The following is a 19,752-nucleotide window of genomic DNA, read 5'->3' on the forward strand; positions in this document are numbered from 1 at the left end:
TTTTAGTTATGAGTATTGTTAATTTTGCAGTGTGTGACACAATTTAGTTCCCTTACAGATCCATAAATTATCAGGCACTCGAGGTACTTATCAGCATCCTACTGATTACAAGAATGCTTGTAAGAAAGATCTTTTCCCTCAAATTTAGTAAATATAGTTATATAAAATACACGAATTAGCAATGTTCAGACATATGCAGATTTGAACTGGTTGGAAAGACATTGAATAAATGTAAGGTAGATTCCATCTTTTAGAAAAGGTATAGGTGACCTTCCATCACCCACTGATCAATCCCTATTGTATTGTAAATGCTGAAGTAATTTTGTTCAGTTTTATGGGCAATATGCTAGTTGCTCTAAATTACAAAAGGCTGAGCAAAGATAAGGAAGGTACAGTGATTTTTCCAGAACAGAACTACTTGATAGGACTGGCCTTGCACTGTCTTTCTTAGAAAAACTATGATTGATGTAATAACAACGCCAGACCAAAAGCTACAGTATCACTCTACATTTCCAGCAGCTGCTAGGAAATAAGGTTTCCTATTCTACTTGGGAATGGGGCAGAAATGGTAATTTTCAGGCTCATAGGATGCTAAAATTCCCCAAGGGCTATCATAACTTAGCTTTATTGTGTTTGGATGATATTTAGAGGAAGCTCTTCTGTGAAGAAATTGTGAGCCCTTCAGTGCCCTACTACCACATACTGACCTGTGTGAGATCCCATCCTTGCCAAGGAATATGAATAGGAATAAAGGCCATCATCATGCTCTCACCTGTCACCGCAGCTTGGTTTAGATGATTTCTAACCTCAGATATCTTCATTTTAAAAAGCTTGTAGAATCATAAACACACTAAATTAGGCATACTTTGGAAAGATTGAAGTGGCAAGGGAAAAAGAATTGCTTGAAAAGAAACATATATGGTTTCATAAATGAAGAATTACTAGGAAAAAATAAATTACAGGGAAAGAGTAGGAATTTTGATTAAGTTTTCATTACAAGGTAGAATAGAGATTTCCATGTAGTTGTTGTAAAAATGTATTTACTGCAGTGTTTCTTAGCTTAATAGTAATTCTTGGATATACCTGGTTGAGAATTGACCCTAGAAACCATTTTCAAAGAGAAAAACTTGGGGTCTGGTCTTTGGCTACTACAATTCCACAATTCTTCTCTGGACAACTGAGTCCAAGCCACTCCCTCTAGCACAGGATCTTCTCCTCTCCTCTGTTACAATCCTGACTAAATAGAAGTAGAGGTGGAAAAAAATTCTCAGATAATTGTGGAAAGAGGTGGTATGATATTTGCACTCAGGCAATAACAGCAGTACACAAAACTAGATTTGGGAGCTGGATAAACATCCAGCTTCTAAGTAATGTTTCACTCCTGCAGTATAAGTGCTACATATTTGAAAAAACACAGAAAGAGAAGTGATTTTTCTTAAACTGAGAGAAGTACTACTCAAGGTATGAGAAGATCAGCAGAATAAAGATTCCATGAATCACAATTTCCTCTGTTTTCATCTCTTCATTTTTACATTTATAGAATGAAACTATCAAGCATGCAGATACCTTACTCATGTAATGATTCATTTCATAGGTTTTTTGAGAGAAGGCAATAGAGGAAAAATAAAATAATCATATCTCACCTGTCATATCATAACCATATTGTAAACAGCAAGATTTAGAAAGACGAGCAAAAAATTAAATTGTTTAGAAGATTGCAATGCATGGATGTGTCTATACAAAGTAAATCCTTGGCTAAGAAGTGATGTTTCTCTTTTCTTTGCCAAAACATGGTGAGGACAAGGGGATTTCTATGTAAAGCAGTAGCAATAATCCCTGTCCCTAAAACTGCCACAAGGTTTTACAGCTTTTTGCATAGTAGGAATTTCTTTTGGATTCGCTGACCTCCCCACAGACCTCATCATATAGATTTTGGTAATTTTACATGGCTTTGTTTTAGACTTATATGCTTTGTTCCTGACAGTATTGGCACACAGTGGCATCTTAAAATATAATAAGGTGTTACTTTTTGCTTGTTTACATCCCTGCTGCAGTCATTGATGTGGATAATTACTGTATTCCTTTCTCTCCCCCACTTTCCTTTCTAAGTCTGTTGTTCCAACTTCTTACACCTGAGGAAATGCTCAGGATGCCAGGGTCACCTCTGTTTTGCTGTAGCACTGTGCTGACTATGTTTCCGTGAGCTGCTTATTCCATCTCTCTGCTGTCCAGGGAAGATGGTCAGGAGCAGAGCGAGGCATGTAGGAACCACAGAAAAAAGCCCTAGAGAGGAGGAACGTTGTTAACTCCTTTGGCTCCATTTTGTGGACAAGTCTCACTGTTTACAGCAGCTTGGGCTTCACGGCCTCCTGTAACTTTGTACCTCAAACTTTATGCCTTGCTCACATAAAGGCTGGGAAGATCATCTGAGCTGCCATTAATGTCATTTCTTTAGTCAAGGACTTAGGGAGCAAGAGAAAACTTCTAAATGTTTTTCACACCACCAGCAGCCTCAGTTAATGAATCCCATTGTGACATTATACTCCTCTTTGCCTTGAAACACATTCCTATTCCTTATTCTTTTTCTTTCCTTATTTATTTAGTGCTTGGGTTTTTTTCTGTTTTGGTATGTTAGCAGAAAGTGGAAAAAAACTTTTGAAAACAGTGTGAAAAAGATCAGATGCAAAAGTCATGTCTGGCATGAGATATGGTATCATAACTATCCTCAAGTCAGCTTGAGTCTTTCTCTTGAAACAGTAGGCTCTGAAGAAAGCCTTCGATCCACGTATTACTTTCAACTTTTTAAACTCTCACTTGCTTTAGCACTGATCTGACAAACTGTTCTGCTAGTGCTGAACTCACTATTACTGAATGATTGGCTGGCAGACTTCTCCCTCCTGAGATAGTGTGGCTGCTGCTGAGCTCGTGCTCCTTCGACTGAAAAAGGACCGATGAATTTGGAGATGCTTTGCTTTACAAAGAGCCTCTTTTTATACTCCATCTGTTCTGACTCTTCAAAAGAGTCAAATTTCCCCTCTGCCTTCTCTGTATTTGAAATGATCGGTTTGTTGCATTGTGGCTGCTTAAAGATTTGTAGCTCAAAAGTGGTACCAATTCTGTTAAATGAAATAAAATGGGTGATCTTCATCCTTTGGCACTGGTGTACCAGAGCACAAAAGTTCATCAAGTAGTGAAGACTGGGATGGGAATGGAGCTGAGCTGAAGATATATATTTTACACCTCAAATCCTCAATGAAGCCTTGACAGTGGAACAAAAGGAAGGTGAAGAGTTTATTCCAACCTTAAAGCATGGTTTCTTTTAAAACAACTGGATCTGGGCTGATCTTTGTTGTGGGCTTGGGCTAAACCCTTGTTTTGCTTGCATCTCTTTTTTTCCACATTGCTATTGGCATAAACTGTAATGACCCCAAAGACATGAGATAGGTAGATCACCTATGCCACCTACGCCACTTCACCTACTTCTTTTTCTTCTGGAAAAACTACTGAAAACTGCTTGAGATCACCCAATCCACACATATTTCCTTCAAGTCCATTTCCACAAAGAGCCCTCATACAAATGACAACTGCTGTGCTTGTGCCAGGATGCTTAATAGATTTAGCAGTGAAGTGCATATGAAGAGACAGCACCTGAGCTTTTCTGAATTCAATCTAATGCTGACTGTTCTTTATAAACTAGAACATTTAGCCTCTTTGTATCCCATCCAGAAGCAAAAGATGTTAAAAGGAGTTCTTCAGTGATGAGAATAATGACTTATGACTAGCACCTTTCATTTCAGAAGCTAGCAGGTACTACTTAAAAACACTTTAAATAAGTATATATTATACTTATATGCATTCAAAATTTACTAACACAGAGCTGCAGTCGCAGTTCTTCATCAATTATTTACATAAATAACAACAGATATTCTTCAGCTTCAGCATAACCTATATTTAAATATTTTTTTTTAAATTGGCAAATATGAACCCTAACACATCTCTGTAAATCTGGAAGGTGTTATCATCCTCTCTGTGAAGAATCTGAATGCAAACTATATTAAGTAATTTATTTCAGAAAGTTTCTCATCGAGAGATCTGATACTTTCTAGCTTCTTGTCCTTTCTCTTAACCATTATATTTTATTGATTTTCAAGAAGCACCTAAACCTGAAGGCAGAAAATAAAAACCAAGACTGTGTCTGGCATAATAAAAGGAAAACCTAAGTGAGATGGACTACAACCGAAGTGGAGCTTGGCAAGTAAAAGAGGATTGGTGCTCTTCTGTCCCATGGCAATATTTTTATTTTCAAATGTCTTTATCAGAGACAGCACTGAGAAACAACACAGTGTGTGTAGGCAGGCTAATTAGTTTGTTAGCAAGATTAATCATTGCATCAGCATGGTACCCTAGCCTCCTGCTGTAATCTACCCAAGAAAACTGGCTAATTCAGTTAGATGTGGAGATATATATATATGTATATATATATATATATTAGGATACAGCTTTTGACTTTTACCTTCTACTTGAGAAGTTGTATTTTAGAGACCATTGGTGAAGAAGGGAAAAGAATATACCATCATGATTTACGTATTGGGTACTGTTAATGGTCTTTTCTGGAATCAGGAAGAGAGATCAGAACTGAGAGAAAATTTCAAAAAATGGTTTATGCTCCATGATTTTGATAACTTAAAAAAAATCCACTATTTTTCTTTCAATTTTTTCCTTGAAAAAATGTGGCTGGATATCTCCTTTTCCACTAACTCCAGCTGCAGTTAATTGTTCTCTGTTGACTTTCTGGTTATATTTCTGACTGCAAGTTGTCAAACTAGGTCTTTTCTGCTTCTTCCCTCACATTTAATGGAAATACACAATTCTTTTCTATTTTTATTCTCCCCTGGACTTAGTTCTATGCCGTTTTTACACAGGTACTTCACTCCCTGACATGCCAGGCAGACCTAAGACAAGCAGAGTGAATTGCAGTCTCCTGCAGTGAAGCCTATCAGTGTTATCAGACCCTAAATGTATTTTTTCTTTCTTTTCTTGTTTTGTTTTTAAATATTTTTCAAGAGAATGTCTGGAATCCCACCTAGTCCATTTCAATGTTGAGCTCTGAGGTCCTAGAATGCTTTATAGTCTGCTGAGAAAAAAACATACAGGCTCAAGAAACATGATGAAAATGTTCAAACACACCAAAGATTTTGATGTAAATATTTGCAAATGATCAGAGCTAGAAGATTGAAAGAGAATAGGATATAACAGAAATGCCATAACTTTGAAACTATTTTTCAATAAAATTAAACTATGGTTGAAATTCGCATTTGAATGCCAAGCTACTGTGATAAACGGAGGACTAAATTCTGTTTCACCTGCAGGAAAGGGAGACAAATTCTTCACAATGCACTTTATTAAAATGCTGATTTTGACTTTTTGTCTAGGACAGGGTAATCTGTAACAGAAAGTAATAAGGCAGTGAAGCTTTGAATTTTAATACCTCTCTTCCTTAACTTCATAATTCTCTCTCTTCCCTTGGTTAGCATAGGGTTGGATTACCATGGCTCAAGCACATACAAAATTAAAGGGCTTTCCCTTGCCTTATTCCTTATTTATGCATGTAACTATATACATAAAAATCTCAATGGTCCCAAGAAGAAGTTATCTGAAAGTACTGATGGTTTGGCTATGTGACTCTTTTCCAGACAACTGACTTAAGTTGATGCTCTTAGATCACTTTATAGGAAATGCAATTTGAAATTGGTTTCAAATGAAACTTGTACTGATTAGTGTAATTTCCTGATGACTATTCCTTCTTAGTGGCTTAGGCTTTTTATTACAGGCATAACATCCTGCAGAAGTGTTATTTACTGGATTTATAATAAAATTAATTAAGAAATCTCTCCCACATTGTGTATTTACCAAGTTAAACTGAAGGAATTGATTTTTTTTCCAGTCAAGTATCATGCTAAAAGCATATCTAGGAAGACAGCTGGTGTTAAAAGAACAACCAAACAAACCAACAAAAAAACAACCATGAAGGTGCTGGACAGAAAAAGCATGATTGATATTTATAATACTGATATTAATGATATTCAGTTTTCCAGATCTCTGTACTGGCATTTCAGCACAGGAATGGAGTCTTGTGGCAGAAGTAAAAGAAAGAAAAGCTTGTGAAAGAAAAACATTCCACGATCTTTCAGTCTTGGCTTGGCCAATAACTTGTTGTGTAACCTTGGATAAATCACTTGTCTGATTGCATCTCAGGAAATCAGCTGGAAAACAAGTATAAAGGCTGGCCTCTCTGACAAGCTGCTTTGAGCAAACTGAAGTGTGCTCCTGTGACATCCCTTATTGACATGCATTTCTTTAGATAGAGAGTTGCCTACTGGGTACGTTGTGGAGGAAGGGGAAGAATAACCAAACATGACAGATGCAAAATCTACCTATATTCACTTACTGAATAAAAGGATAGAGTTCCTACTCATTTAAGGTTAATGGCAGTACACAGGATAAGACAGCAAAAGATTGGTAGTAAACTAGATGGTTTTCCAACTCATTTTCTTCAAATCTTAAAAAAAAAAAAAATCTGATTGGAATGGTTGGTAACAAGTTCAAAATTAATTTGATTTTTATCTCAATGTATTCCTCCACGCCAAATGTTGTAGTCTGTATGTGGATCAAAACATATCTCAGATGAACACAACTAGTGAATATGAATGCTCTGGCAAACAAAGCCTTACCCACTGTTTTAAACAATTCAACACAATCCAAAACTAATGTACACACACTAATCACCTTGCAGCAATTCATGACCCTTGGTATGAATGAAACATTAATTTTTGAAAAGAACTGGGAAGCTGGAAGTAGAGGAACCAACAAAGTTGCTTCTATGACTAGCTGCTAAAAGTTGCTTCAGAAAACTTGAAAGAAAAGAGGAACTGTTTATGTGAGTAGGTATATATAAGAGTTAAAAAATACAAAAGATACACTATGTTCCTGGTGTCTCCTTAAACGTCGGTGCTTTACTTTGTTAAGCTCTGCTTCTTGGAGCAAACGTATGTATGCAACTTGGCAGTTGCTAAGGTAACAATCATTGGGGGAAATAGCACAGTAAAATAAACTTATAAAACCTACATAAAATTGACATTAAAAGTCAATGTCTTTCCTAGGCTTACAATAACTCCCTATATGTTCATGAATATACATATCTAACACACATATTTCTGTTTCCCAAGACTTACCTAATTATGTTTCTGCTTTGAATGTGAATGGCAATGTCACTTGTATCTGTTAAAAACAAAACAAAACCAAAAACAACAACAACAAAAAAGGCTTAAGAATGGAAATGTACTTTTGTCTAAACTCATCACCAGGTAGTGCTTAAACATACACAATATTTAGACTCACCCCCTGCCACCATTTCTTCCCTGAAGGGACGTTCCCCAGCACAGCTTTAGGGGATGCTGAGGGAACTGTCACCTGCTGTTCCCACTGTTGAGCCTTCCTGTGCTCTGGGGAACAGGACACATTAAGAGGCATGACATTGTCTCTTCCTCCCCCAGCTCTTTTCATCATACCCAGCACATAACACTGCCATAATCAGCTTGGATTTTCTTATGCTGCCTTCATTTATAATCCCATGAGTTTCCCTAGCCCTAGACAATTTGAGCGTAAGTGGAAACTGTCATCTATGATATTTGAGAGAAGGCACATAGATTCATACTGCATCCCACATTCCTTCCAAGCTTTACTTTATGAGAAAAATATAGGCTGATTTAACTGATAAAGGTATGTTAAAGTTGCTTTAAGAATCGTAGAATCATAGAATGTCCTGAGTTGGAAGGGATCCACAATGATCATCAAATCCAGCTCCTATCCCTGCATATGACAACCCCACAGTTTGCACCATGTGTTTGAGGGCATTGTCCAGTCTCTTCTTGAACGCTGTCAGGCTTGCGGCCATGACTGCCTCCCTGTGGGGAGCCTGTTCCAGTGCTCCATCACCCTCTGGGTGAAGAAACTTTTCCTAATATTTAACCTAAACCTCCTTTGGCACATCTTCCTGCCATTCCCTTGGGTTCTGTCATAGGTCACCACAGAGAAGAGATCAGTGTCTGCGTTTCCTCCTCCCTTTGTGAGGAAGATGTAGACAGTGATGAGGTCTCCTCTCAGCCTCCTCTTCTCCAGGCTGAACAAACTAAGTGATTTTAGCCACTTCTCACATGGCTTCCTCTCCAAACCCTTCAACAACTTTGTAGCCCTCTTCTGGACACTCTCCGGTAGCTTTATATTCTTTTTATACTGTGGTGCCCAGAACTGCAAACAGTGCTGCAGGTGAGGCCACACCAGTTTGGGACAATCACCTCTCTCTCCCAGCTGGCAATGTTGTGCTTGATGCACCCAGGACACGGTTGGCCCTCTTGCCTGCCAGGGCACACTGTTCAACTTGTCAGTGACCAGAACTGCCAGATCTTTCTCCACGGAGCTGCTTTCCAGCATCTCGTTCCCCAGTCTGTATTTACAGCTGGGATTTCCATGTCCCAGGTGCAAAATCTGGAACTTGCCCTCGCTGAACTTCATGCATTTGGATTAGTTAGTAATAGGCTATATAAAGATGCTCCTTTTATTTTAAGTGAAATTTTAAATATTTTAACAAAAGTGAATTGGAAATTGAAGAAACTCAGGCATGTGTCTTTCTTGTTTAAGAATTTCTCATTTTTGCTCTGGGTTTCATTTGACTTTTCCTGTAGGTCTTGGACAAGTCCTAGTAGCCTCAGCGGATCCTTCACTGATGTCAGGAAATCCTGCATTTAACTAGGATATTTTTCCTTTATATAAGGCATCTACATCGCATTTTTAGTACATGTGAGACATGCAGTGTTCTTAGAAGATGATGACTGAAAGGTGAACACCTTTATTATATCTATGAGTAAAACAGAAATGTAAAAAATTTAAAAAGAGGAAGGAAAAGGAAGTCTTCTGCAGGCTGCTAACATTTTCTAAGAGGCAACAACTCACCCCAGTCAAAGCATTTGGGGTGAATGTTCAGCATTAGCTTCTTAAAATGTTCAGTCATCATTTTCTGATAGGAAAGCAGAAAACAGGGGTGGTAACAGCCACGTAACAAATCCAAATCAGGTAGAAACACAGATGTTAGAAGTATAAAAAACAAGAAAAAAAAAAAAAACAAACCCACAAAGCACTCCAAAACTGAACAAAACTCTCTGTCCACCCTTTAGAAGTAAACATGTACATTCCTCTAATGACAGTCATTTAAGCATTCAGTTTTGTGTCAATAATAAAGGAAAAGATAGGAATAAAATCCAGGGTAGGTCCTCTAGCAAAGACCCACCAACCACCCAAAGAATACAAGGTGTCTCAAGGTGCTGAGACAACTCAATAGATGCTTCAAGAAAGACACCATAAATTCAAGTCATGATGCTCACTGAGTGCCCTCAGCAGCACTCAGACTTTAAGCTGAAACTTGGTCATAATTTTCACGCTGGCGAATGATCGTTTGCATTGCTGCAAATGTTTCATTTTTAGCATAAAGAGGAAAAATGCAAGTTTTCAGGCTAAACACTTCCCAGGTGTCAGATCGTACTTGCCCATAATAATAAGGATTAAGTTAGTTCAGATTTATCTTGTAAATATCTGTGAATCTGTTTGTCTACCTGCAGGGTAGCAAAAGAAAAAAAAAGGGCAAGAAAGATAGTCATAGCTAAATAAAGCCTCTCTGAATCTAGTTTGTACCCTGAATATCCCAGGGCAATCAAGTTGTGTCTATAGTGTTGTCTATCTTGATTTCCTGCCTGCCTGCTACTCTGAAATAGTGATTTCTAAAACATTAGCCCCTCTGCAGGCTCTGGCTCCAACTCCCCAGAAGCTGAGAGGCAGCTGTGCCGTGTTTTCAGCGAAGAGCTGTGCCCTGTGGTGTGTGCCCAGCACATGGGAGGAAACCGTGGTGGGAAGGGAAAATGGGCACCCACTCTGTTCAAGAAAGGAGATGGCAAAACTCCACTTTCTTTAGTGTTTCCACCCTCTGGCAATCAGAGCAGCAGTGACATGGTTTCTGGAGAGAGAGGCATTAAGGGTTCCAGTTAGCAGGCACCCAGCAGACTGCCAGAGGGAAGAGGTAGTTTGGAAACACAGCTGGGAAAGATCCCTCCCGCTCTTTTTGATTCAAGTCCATGTTTTTTATCCTTACAAATTAGAAAGTTTTGGCTTCTCCTTGTCTTGGCATGAATGTGAAGAAGGCATCTGCCTCATGAAAACACGAGGATCATTGGCGCAAAAAGGATTTATTCTTAAATTGGCGTTTCCTCTGCTGAGAGGGTTTTTCGTCTCTATAGCTAGCGTGCTCAGGTCCTGAGCAAGGCTTTTCCTATTAAGAAGAGAAAGTCCACAGTACAGCATGAAACGCTTAATTTCACACTTCACAGTTTTTCTTTTCCTGGGAATTTACAGCTGCTCCTCATGACAGGCACGAGGCAAAAAAGTGTCTGCGAGTGTGCTTGTGTATGGGGCAGAATATTCCAGTCTATGATATATTGATGAGTTTATAACTGCACAGTAACTCTCAGAGCAGACAAGAGATGCCATTCATTACTCCTATTTTGTCTATAATTTCCTTCATTACATTTTAATACCATTCCTATCTATGAAAATAAAAATTATGGGGACCATTCAAGTACTTTCTTACCATCATCAGAATGGGAAATCTAGGACACAAGCCGGTGCTCCAGAAGGATTTTGCTGTATGAATCAACACGCCTGCAAAAGAAGAAAAAACACCTGGTTAAAAAAAGTGACATTAAACAAAAGGCAGCTGATACCAAAATCTGCAAGATAGGTCTGTGTTACAAGGGAAACTTAATAGTCCAAGAAAACTGACGGCAGCAGGCAGACATTGCAGCAAAAGCATGGAACAAGAAGTTCTCATGGTACTTTCTTGTTTCAGTCCAGGATGTGCCCAGGCAGTTCTTCACCGTCTTAATGATCTCTGAGTCATCATAATCAAATCCAGCTATCTCATTATAACATCACTTGGAGAAAGCCAGCGTGTCCAAAACCACCTTCAGATGCTAATTTCTTTAAGCTAAATCAATGTGTTTCACTGAAGCATGTACTACAAGACTCAGGTAGATCTTTCAAAACTTGCCTACTTCAGATAATTTTTTCAAACTGAAAGGTGATATTTTTGAATAGTTTGGACATTGTAATAAACAGAAGAAAGAAGATCCTTATGGCATGAGAGTGATTTTCATTGTAATCTAAACACAAGCCAAATTTTATTTTTTGGACAAATGGGAGAGTGGAAAGAAGAGTAACACAGTACAACAGTAATTTAGCATAATTTACATAACTAACAAAACTTTTTCCGAGGTTTTACAGTGGTATCTTACAAGAGACCTCAATTAGCTCTATTCTAATTTACTCAAAATCTCTCTGTTGGCTTACAAGGAATTTTTATTCTGCGATACAAGCAGAAATGGGTGTCCTTCTGAAGGAAAAGATACATTTGTCTCTTAGCCAGGAATAAGTAATGTGAATGCTTGCATATCCAGAGTGAAGGTCCCCAGTGTTGCTGAGGAGAGATTCTTTCAGCAGAACTTGTTTTTACACCAACGTTCGGCAGCTCATCCTCTATTTGATGGTGGAAAAAATGGACCCTTATAGTACCTCTGGTAGGCACATAAGGTGTGGAAAGAAAGGGACCCTGTGCTAAATTTGGCCTGAACCTCTGGCAAGCAAGTCTGGCCATCATGAAATTATTGAACTCACTAATGGGATCTTTCTCTGTGAGAAAGGAGATAAATATCCAGACCATTTATCACCGTCAGATTATTAAACATTTAAAAGTGACATTAAAGGGGATGATACTGAAGACTAATGTGCATAGCAGAACTGGCAGCCCAAAAGCCCATTAGCAGTCCAAATTGCTCAGCCCTGAATCTAGAGGTGCTAATCACAGTGTGCTGGGCTGGGTGTCTGGTGAAAATGAACATTATTTGCCTGAGGCCTTGGTACTGTAGTTTGACTGTTCAACACCACACTAAAAGCAGTCAAACAGAAAAAGCAAACCAATATTCAGGAGAGCTCTGCACAAAAGCTCAGATCCTCAACACAATCACTTTGTTGTGGTATCATCTTTATTTTTAGCATATTTTGATAGAAAAGGCTTTTTCTTTTTGTCTCAGCCTCACGACAGTTAATTAAATAAACATTTCCTTGGATCCCAATGCATATTTTATGTGATGAACTGGTTCAAAGAAAAAACCTGTTTGAACTGCAGTGGGTAGATCAGTGTTGGGGGGTGGAAGCCCTTACATAAATAATCACATTTTATGAATCATCGCTTAGTATTTTTCCTCATCTCCTCACCTGATATCCCTTCTCTAGAAGTCCATTCTGTTTGCTTTGTTAAATTGACATACAAACAAATCAATCTGTCTGCTACTGAAGGGAAAAAAAAAAAAGAGGAGAAATTCCTGCTGGAGTGCATGGAGAAGATTTGTTCCTTTTTTTCTGGCAATTCAGTTAAACCCTGAAGGGCCATTCATTAGGTTTTGATGTTGGATTTCATAACAGAAAGACTACTAATTGGAAGCATCAAATGACATTCTATCACTTATGTGCCCTGATCTCAAAGGGGAAATCAAACATATCCTTAGAAATGAACAAAAGAACACAAATTCTTTGCACCTCCCACCTATCCTATGAAGTTCTGCTGGGTAATTTAAAGGAGAGCAGAAGGCTGCAGGAGACCTGAACTCTAAAGAAGGGAGTGAATGTGATGCCCTGTGTAGAAGAAACAAGCAGGAAGATGTTCTTTCTAATCGTCTTCCCGTTTGCTTCTCTTCATGAAAGACCAGTACAGCTCTTGACTAACTGGCTACCTCTACCCCAGTGGCTACCTACACACAAAAAAAACAGGAAAGAAAATGTTATTCCAAGTAATGACACAACTGACTTTATGTCATCTTTACACCACATCCCAGAGCAACACCAGTTTCAGCAGCTAATGTGGCTGGCCATAGAGAACACAACAGGGATTTCCCGGCTAGGATGGCAGCTAGTAAGCATGGATTACCTTTTCCCAGACACTAGTGGCTTTCCGCCTGCACAGAAAATGTTGATTCCTGTTCTACAGTTACAAATAATTTTTAGTGTATCTTAATTAACAATACCATGTTTGATAAAAATGGAAAAAAAAGCAATGGATTTCAATGATGAGTTAAATGATTCCTTCAAAGACTCAAAGATTTTAAGCATAAGATAAGCCTCAGCCAGTATGTTCTGTAAAAATTAGGCCACCAAACTTTAGAAAGTGACTTCTGTAATGAGCCTAATAACTTAAAGGTAAACTGAAGCATTTATTTTAGAGAAAGTCCCATCTTAGAGCTGAGAGAAAATATACTGCATCACTTGGAAAGTTCTGCAATTACAATTATCCTCATTACAAAAATGTGTTCCTCATTATTTTAGGTGTTGTTGTTGAAAGCTTAATGGTTCACCCTCATTTATATGGGAAGAATAAACAGTTTATTATGAAGTATGGAACTATGGTATAATGTTCTCAAAATTTAGTTCAATTTTAATGAGGCTGCAGAAAAAGTTAGTTATGTTTTCATTTTTGTTCTGACTAGGAGTTGAAATGCAGCTGTAAGGGCTGTTCCAAACCAAGCAGACAGGCACAGCTAAATTCTCACATAAAATCATGCCCTCTCAGGAGCTGATGATCAAATTTTCATTAAGACCTTTGAATCTTTCTATTGAAATCCTTAGGCTATAAGCAGATCCAAAACAACCTACTTTAAAATCAAGGTATTTAACCTTGGGGGTCTTATTTGATATGAAACACCCCTGCTTTTCACTTTTTTAAGTTGATCAAAACTTTGCATTTGAAATCCACCTTGGGCTCTCGAGTTCACAAACAGAAGCACTTGGAAACGCAAGTACAGCTTCATATTCTTTTCCTACAGGGTGGTAGTGAGAAAACTTCGTAACATTGAGGACAGCCCCTGAATTTTCTCACACTTTCCATCCAGGTTTCACATGAGCCTTTCTAAACTGCCAATATTTACCTGGAGGAAACAATTTACCACAATGCCAAAAATGAAAATGGAATTGTAACTTACAAGTGAAGCAAAACAAAATGGTTTTCATGACACTGGATTGAAACAAAAAAAAAAAAAAAAAAATAAAACAATCAAGATCGAGGTTAAGCCAACATTTTGTTTCAGCATTTCACTTCATATAAATTAATCTGTGTCAGAGGAATAAGATAGCTTAGCATCACTGGAAGCTGAACAGATGCTCATTTCTTTATGATTCTCAGCCCACCTCTGTGGTATCTAGATTCCAAATTGATACTAAAAATTGATACTGATAACTCCTCCTTGCCACTTTGAATTACACAACGATGAAATCTGCTTTGACCTTCATGATCCTCATATGCTACTAGTAAAAATAAACAAACCAAAGCATATCTGTATTTCTTACACTGAAAGAGAACAAAACATGAAGCCTGCTTTTCCCTGTATGTATACACACATGCACAGACACATATGCCAGCCCTCATAGATTTGCTGGTATCCTGAGTCTTCACTAAAAGCCACAGCAGCTCAAAGAAGAAGCAAGCATGCTTCTGTGGCATGTGTGACATGCAGATTTGTTCATCACGTAATCCATCTAAGCAGCAAGAAGGGAAGATGTAACAAATTCTAGTTATATCCATGTTGCTCCCCTACAGAGAATCCTTTTTTCAATTATACTATCCACTTCCCGAGCCTGCTTTGTAGTTGGAGTAAAGTTTCTGATTAATATGTGAAAATCTATTATTCCACTTTTCTTAGATCATTAGTAATTGCTTCTTTGTGGCATATACTTCCAGCTGAGATTTTCACAGGGACAATTAAACTTCAGCATCATACCCTCTGTTCTAAGTTGCTGAAATAACCACCTATTCAAGATTTGCAGTAGAAGGAAAATGTCACGAATACTTTGGAGCTCTTAGCAGAGCAGGGCACTGGCTTATTGATGTACTTCTATGCCTCTAGATTTTTTTCAAACATTCCCTTGTAGTCCTGGGAAGAAAAGTGGGACAGAGAATCTTCCAGTTCTACAATTTATGCTTTCAAAACAAGTGTGTCATATCTGTAAGATTTATTCTGAATTTTTGCAGCTGTCCTTGGGTACTTTTTCCTTACAAACCCCCCATAATATGAGATATTGATCAATATAAATCAAGAGTCAACATTTATTCAAATTTCAAACCAAAAAGGACAAAGCATCAAATTGTCCTTGCACAGGTAGCGACTTGGGGCACATAGCAGTGCTGTCCTAAGCATCACAATGACAAAAAGCAGAAATGCTTGTATCAAATTTAGCTTCATCATCATTTGTACCAGTATTTTTCCACATTTTCATTTCCCATACAAAGAACAATCAAACAATGAGCTTGCAATAGTGGATTAAATAATTAAAAACCATGGACATTATTTGTGTTTTTATTTCTTTCCCTGTTCCAGAACATGCAGAGATTCCTCTTGTCATTCTCTTTCCTCTGAAAATGCTGAGTCAAGAAATCAAATAATACTCTAGGTTAATTTTTCATAGACAGACATGAAAACTATATGCCTCAAGTTGAAATACAGTGCATAATATATCTACAAGATGGACAAACAGGTTCACAGTTTGAAATTTTCCCTGACAGTGGAAACCGAGGTGTAATTTAAAGGTTCTATTTCAGGATTCAAGGGAAAATTCTGTTGTATTTTGAGAAAATTCAAGTTCTGTATATATTTAATAGTGTTCCTAATTTGAAAACAGCAACTCACTTGCAGAACAATCTTTAGGTTCTAAAGATTTCCTTAAAGCATTTGACATAAGTTATACCTCAACAAAGGTCAGCTCTCGCTTTAAGACTATTGAGAAGGTTAATTTGACCAGATGAATTCAGACTTCACTCTGAAACTTGCTTGACATTTTTAGATGAAAAGTGAGTGATGGTAGTAAGGGAAAAAAAAAAAAAAAAAATCAGTCTAAGCTGCTTCTGGTCAGTCACCAGGGGAATCAGAAAATTTTCTATTGTACAGTAGAGTCAACATGAAAATCCCTTCTTCTCAATTATTATTTCCATATGGAAGTTGGATTTTGGAGCCGAACAGCTTCCAAGAAGTTTTTTTCATACTGTAACAAAATTAATTTATACCTTTCTGCTATGCTCATCGTGTTGGCACCTCACAAAAGTTTATTTTTGATGTTATGTTCCTCATCCTGATGTAGCTTCAGCAGTCAGTCAAGAGCAAGAGGAAAGGATGGGACAGGGTGGGGAGAGTGTGTCCTTCCAGGCTAAGGCAGGAACCCAGCTAATGTGGGATGGAGCTGCTGGCCTCTGGTGTGACCAACTGGACTTGAAGTGTGGGTACCAGTCCCTGATCCCTGCACTGATGTTTATAAATAAAGGACAGAGAAAGAAGATCTACAATTTTAAGGATTGCAATTTGAATAGAAAATAAATGTTGGAATAAACTACATTTGAAGGAAACAAGAGGCAAATATATCTGTGTGTACACAAGCATACACGTACATATACATAAAATAAAAATATATACACACACCCCTCTGCACACATACATATCAAGGAACTTAACTGAAAATTCCTGACAAATGCTTGTTTTTTTACAAGACAAATATGAATGTTTATGTTGCCATTTTCACCTACAGCACACAATATACTTCTGTAGCGCTGAGCAGTTTTTCAGCAGGCACATTGCCACTGGAGCAGATGGGTCGGAGCGCAGCCGTGCCAGCAAACCAGCCTGGCCCTGAAGTCAGAGACTCCCTCACCAGCTCCCCGTCCCAAAATGCTCGAGCAGCATTTGTTGTTTCGCTTCTGTGGCTAGCAGGGATGTGTCACTGCCTGAATTTGGAGCACGGATTAACTTTTAAAAATCCCCAATCAGCAGAACAAAATATCTATTCTGGGAAGTAAATCCAGCTGGGTTTGGATTTTCTGTAAGAATAAACCAAGAGAATAAGCTACACGTGGTGTCACATGCTACCCTCAATCTGCTGGGAGGACTCACACCTCTCCATTAGGAAGCAGCAGGAATTTTGGGGTTAAGGAGGAGGGCACAGTGTGGGACTGACACAACTGCTCCTTCTCCAGCTGCCCCCAGGGCTGTGCCAAGGTGTCCCAAAGGCTCCAGGGTCTTGCCCAGGACTCAGGAGCAGCAGGGTGAGAGCAGGAGTCGATGTCCCTGCTCTGAGCAGGGCAGGACTCTGTGCCACCAGCACAACCTCTGTCTGTGTATCTCTGTTCACAGGCATTTATCCACAGGAAGATCCTGAACATTTCCTTGGCCTTTTCTACAGAGCAGCACCGTGGCTTTTTGATATATAATTTTTTCTCAACACAGTCTTACTGTAAGACAGAAAGAGTTTACAAGAAGTTCTACTTCATATAAAAGAAAGATACAAATCATGTCTTTAAATTCATTGTTACTTAATTCTTCTCATATAGCCACAAGCAATACTCATAGCTGCAAGTGCAGAGAGATCACTCAAATGCAACAGCATCTTTTTTGTCTTTCTAATAAAGCTGTATCAAAACACAATAATTAATGGATCTGTTAGAAATTCCTCCTTGCTCAGAAATTAATTTTGATTTCCCACTGCTTTCACTGCTACTTAGGGCATAATTTTTTGTTGGGTAAATCCTTGCCTGCAAGGGGGTAACAAAGCCACAGGTAAGTTGTTTGAGCTGAAAAGTAGTTGTATTTTTTAAATTGCTGATGTATATATAATAGCTTTGGAGGTGTTTACCTTAACAAAAGTGAAAAGAAAATAGTCAGATCAGTGCATCCACTCTACAAATAAATCAATTTAATTAATATTGATTTAACACTGAATGTTTCTTGCAAAATACAGCCTCTTGGCACTTTTTCACTGTCAAAGACGCATATGCTGCAAAATGCTTACATAAATGTGTATACGTGCATGCACATTCAAATATGTATTAAAACATATATACATCTATTTGTAGTCATACATTAATATGCTAATAAATTCAGAAACATTATTTGGATCTTGATATGTCATAATTTACCCATAAGGAGGCTAGGTGGACAAGAGCAGCTAAAAATTTCCCTTCAATCACGGCTGTAATTAAGCAGGAAGAAAACTGAAGTAGTTGAAAGTTCATGTTAGAAGACTGACATGATGTCAGGTTTCATAAGTAATAAGATATGGAAAATGTCAAATTAATGCTGAGGGAGAAAATGTCAAGGATGCACTTAAAATTAGACTTCTCATATAGGAGTCCCAGTGAACAAGAGGATGCAGCAGGAAGATTATGAGCAATGTCCAGATGCTGGCCTTCAGGACAGAAGGATGCCTCAGACTCAAGCACACAGGTCTGTTTCACTTCTTCATTGACAGCTGGCAAATATTTCATTTTTGTGTCTTTTCCTAGCTATTTCCACAAAGAAGTCAGTTTCCTTACCAGGGTTAAACCTGGGGAGGATATATCTTCCTCAGAATACTTTCCTTCAGCTTATCAGTTGGGTTTTTTGGCCTGAATTGTCAGAGTTCTAATGGAGTCACCGGACCTACACACCCTTTTACTCCAGCTGAGGATTTCTCCCCCTTTTTTTTTCTATTTTTTTATTATTATTAAATTAAAAAAATATTTCAGAAGGACTTCTGAATATGAAAGTGCATAATTTAGTAAACTGACACATTCTGAAATTACATGTTGTGCCAAAACACACTTAATAGCTCACAGAACTGGCATGTCCCAGTTTAGGGAAGTTTTCACTACTGAAGTCATCCCCTTAATCCTCTGTGATCAAAGTAGACAGCTTTTATCAATAAATGCTTGGTTTTAAATTATAACAGCTATTCAGGTTTCCTTGTCCTTGTTTGTAAATTGCCTACTTTTTTTTCCAGATGTTCCAGACATCTACCAAGGAAAAAACTCTAAAACTTTATGGTGCATCTGAGTAGATGTTTAATCAATCTTTGAACTTATAACTTGGGAGCTGCATAGCCACAGAAGCTAGTTGTTAGGAAACATTACAATTATGCAGCTACCCATCATTCAGCACACATTTCTTCTCTTCCCACTCTGCCCCTAGTCCCTGTTAGAACTTCTCTTGCCATATTGCTAGTGAATACTTCACATGATTTTTTATTGTAAAAATTCTTTTACATAATTTTTTTAAATGTAAAATTATTTTACATAAATATTTTTATGTTTTAGAGCTATATAATTTATTGAACAGTTTTTAAATACCACCATGGACACTTGTTTTCAAAACTGTGACTTTTCGCATTTTTTACAATACCGTATTTAGCTGTAGGAATCACAGTTTTCTGACAAAAGGCTAATATCAGTAAACGGAGAACCAGCTGCAGAGGGGTAGTTACTACATATCTTATTCTGTCTTGTCAAATACATATTATCTGTGTGTAACTGTTACTGCATGTTTTTTCTGTGGGTTAAAAAGCAGGGAAGGATGTCAGTGAGTTCCCAAGAATCCCACCACAGGTGAGATTCAGGTGTTTTATGATACATCTGGACAGCCCTGCAGGTCCTGTTTGTACCTTGAATTTCAAGAATTACAATCCATCTGTTTTACAATTGCACGCAACATTTTATTTCATGATGCTTATTCCTCTTAAGACTAGATATATTAGCCCTGTATCTGAACATAACTTGTGACACTGGTGATATTTAACACTAACTCCTCT

The 19,752-nt window shown here is 38.0% G+C and overlaps 1 long non-coding RNA gene across 1 annotated transcript in view; it reads right to left on the reverse strand.

The window, feature by feature from the left end:
• LOC110363995 (uncharacterized) overlaps positions 1-19,752 on the reverse strand; it is a 368,778-nt gene that overhangs the window by 14,254 nt on the left and 334,772 nt on the right. The window contains exons 5-6 of the long non-coding RNA XR_010473550.1: positions 10,694-10,764; positions 7,233-7,278 (exon numbers count right to left, since the gene is read on the reverse strand). This is a non-coding gene — a long non-coding RNA (uncharacterized LOC110363995). The remainder of the gene's footprint in view (positions 1-7,232; positions 7,279-10,693; positions 10,765-19,752) is intronic.

The sequence above is a fragment of the Columba livia genome, chromosome 6, assembly GCF_036013475.1.
Source record: "Columba livia isolate bColLiv1 breed racing homer chromosome 6, bColLiv1.pat.W.v2, whole genome shotgun sequence".
In the NCBI taxonomy this organism is placed as follows: Eukaryota; Metazoa; Chordata; class Aves; order Columbiformes; family Columbidae; genus Columba; species Columba livia.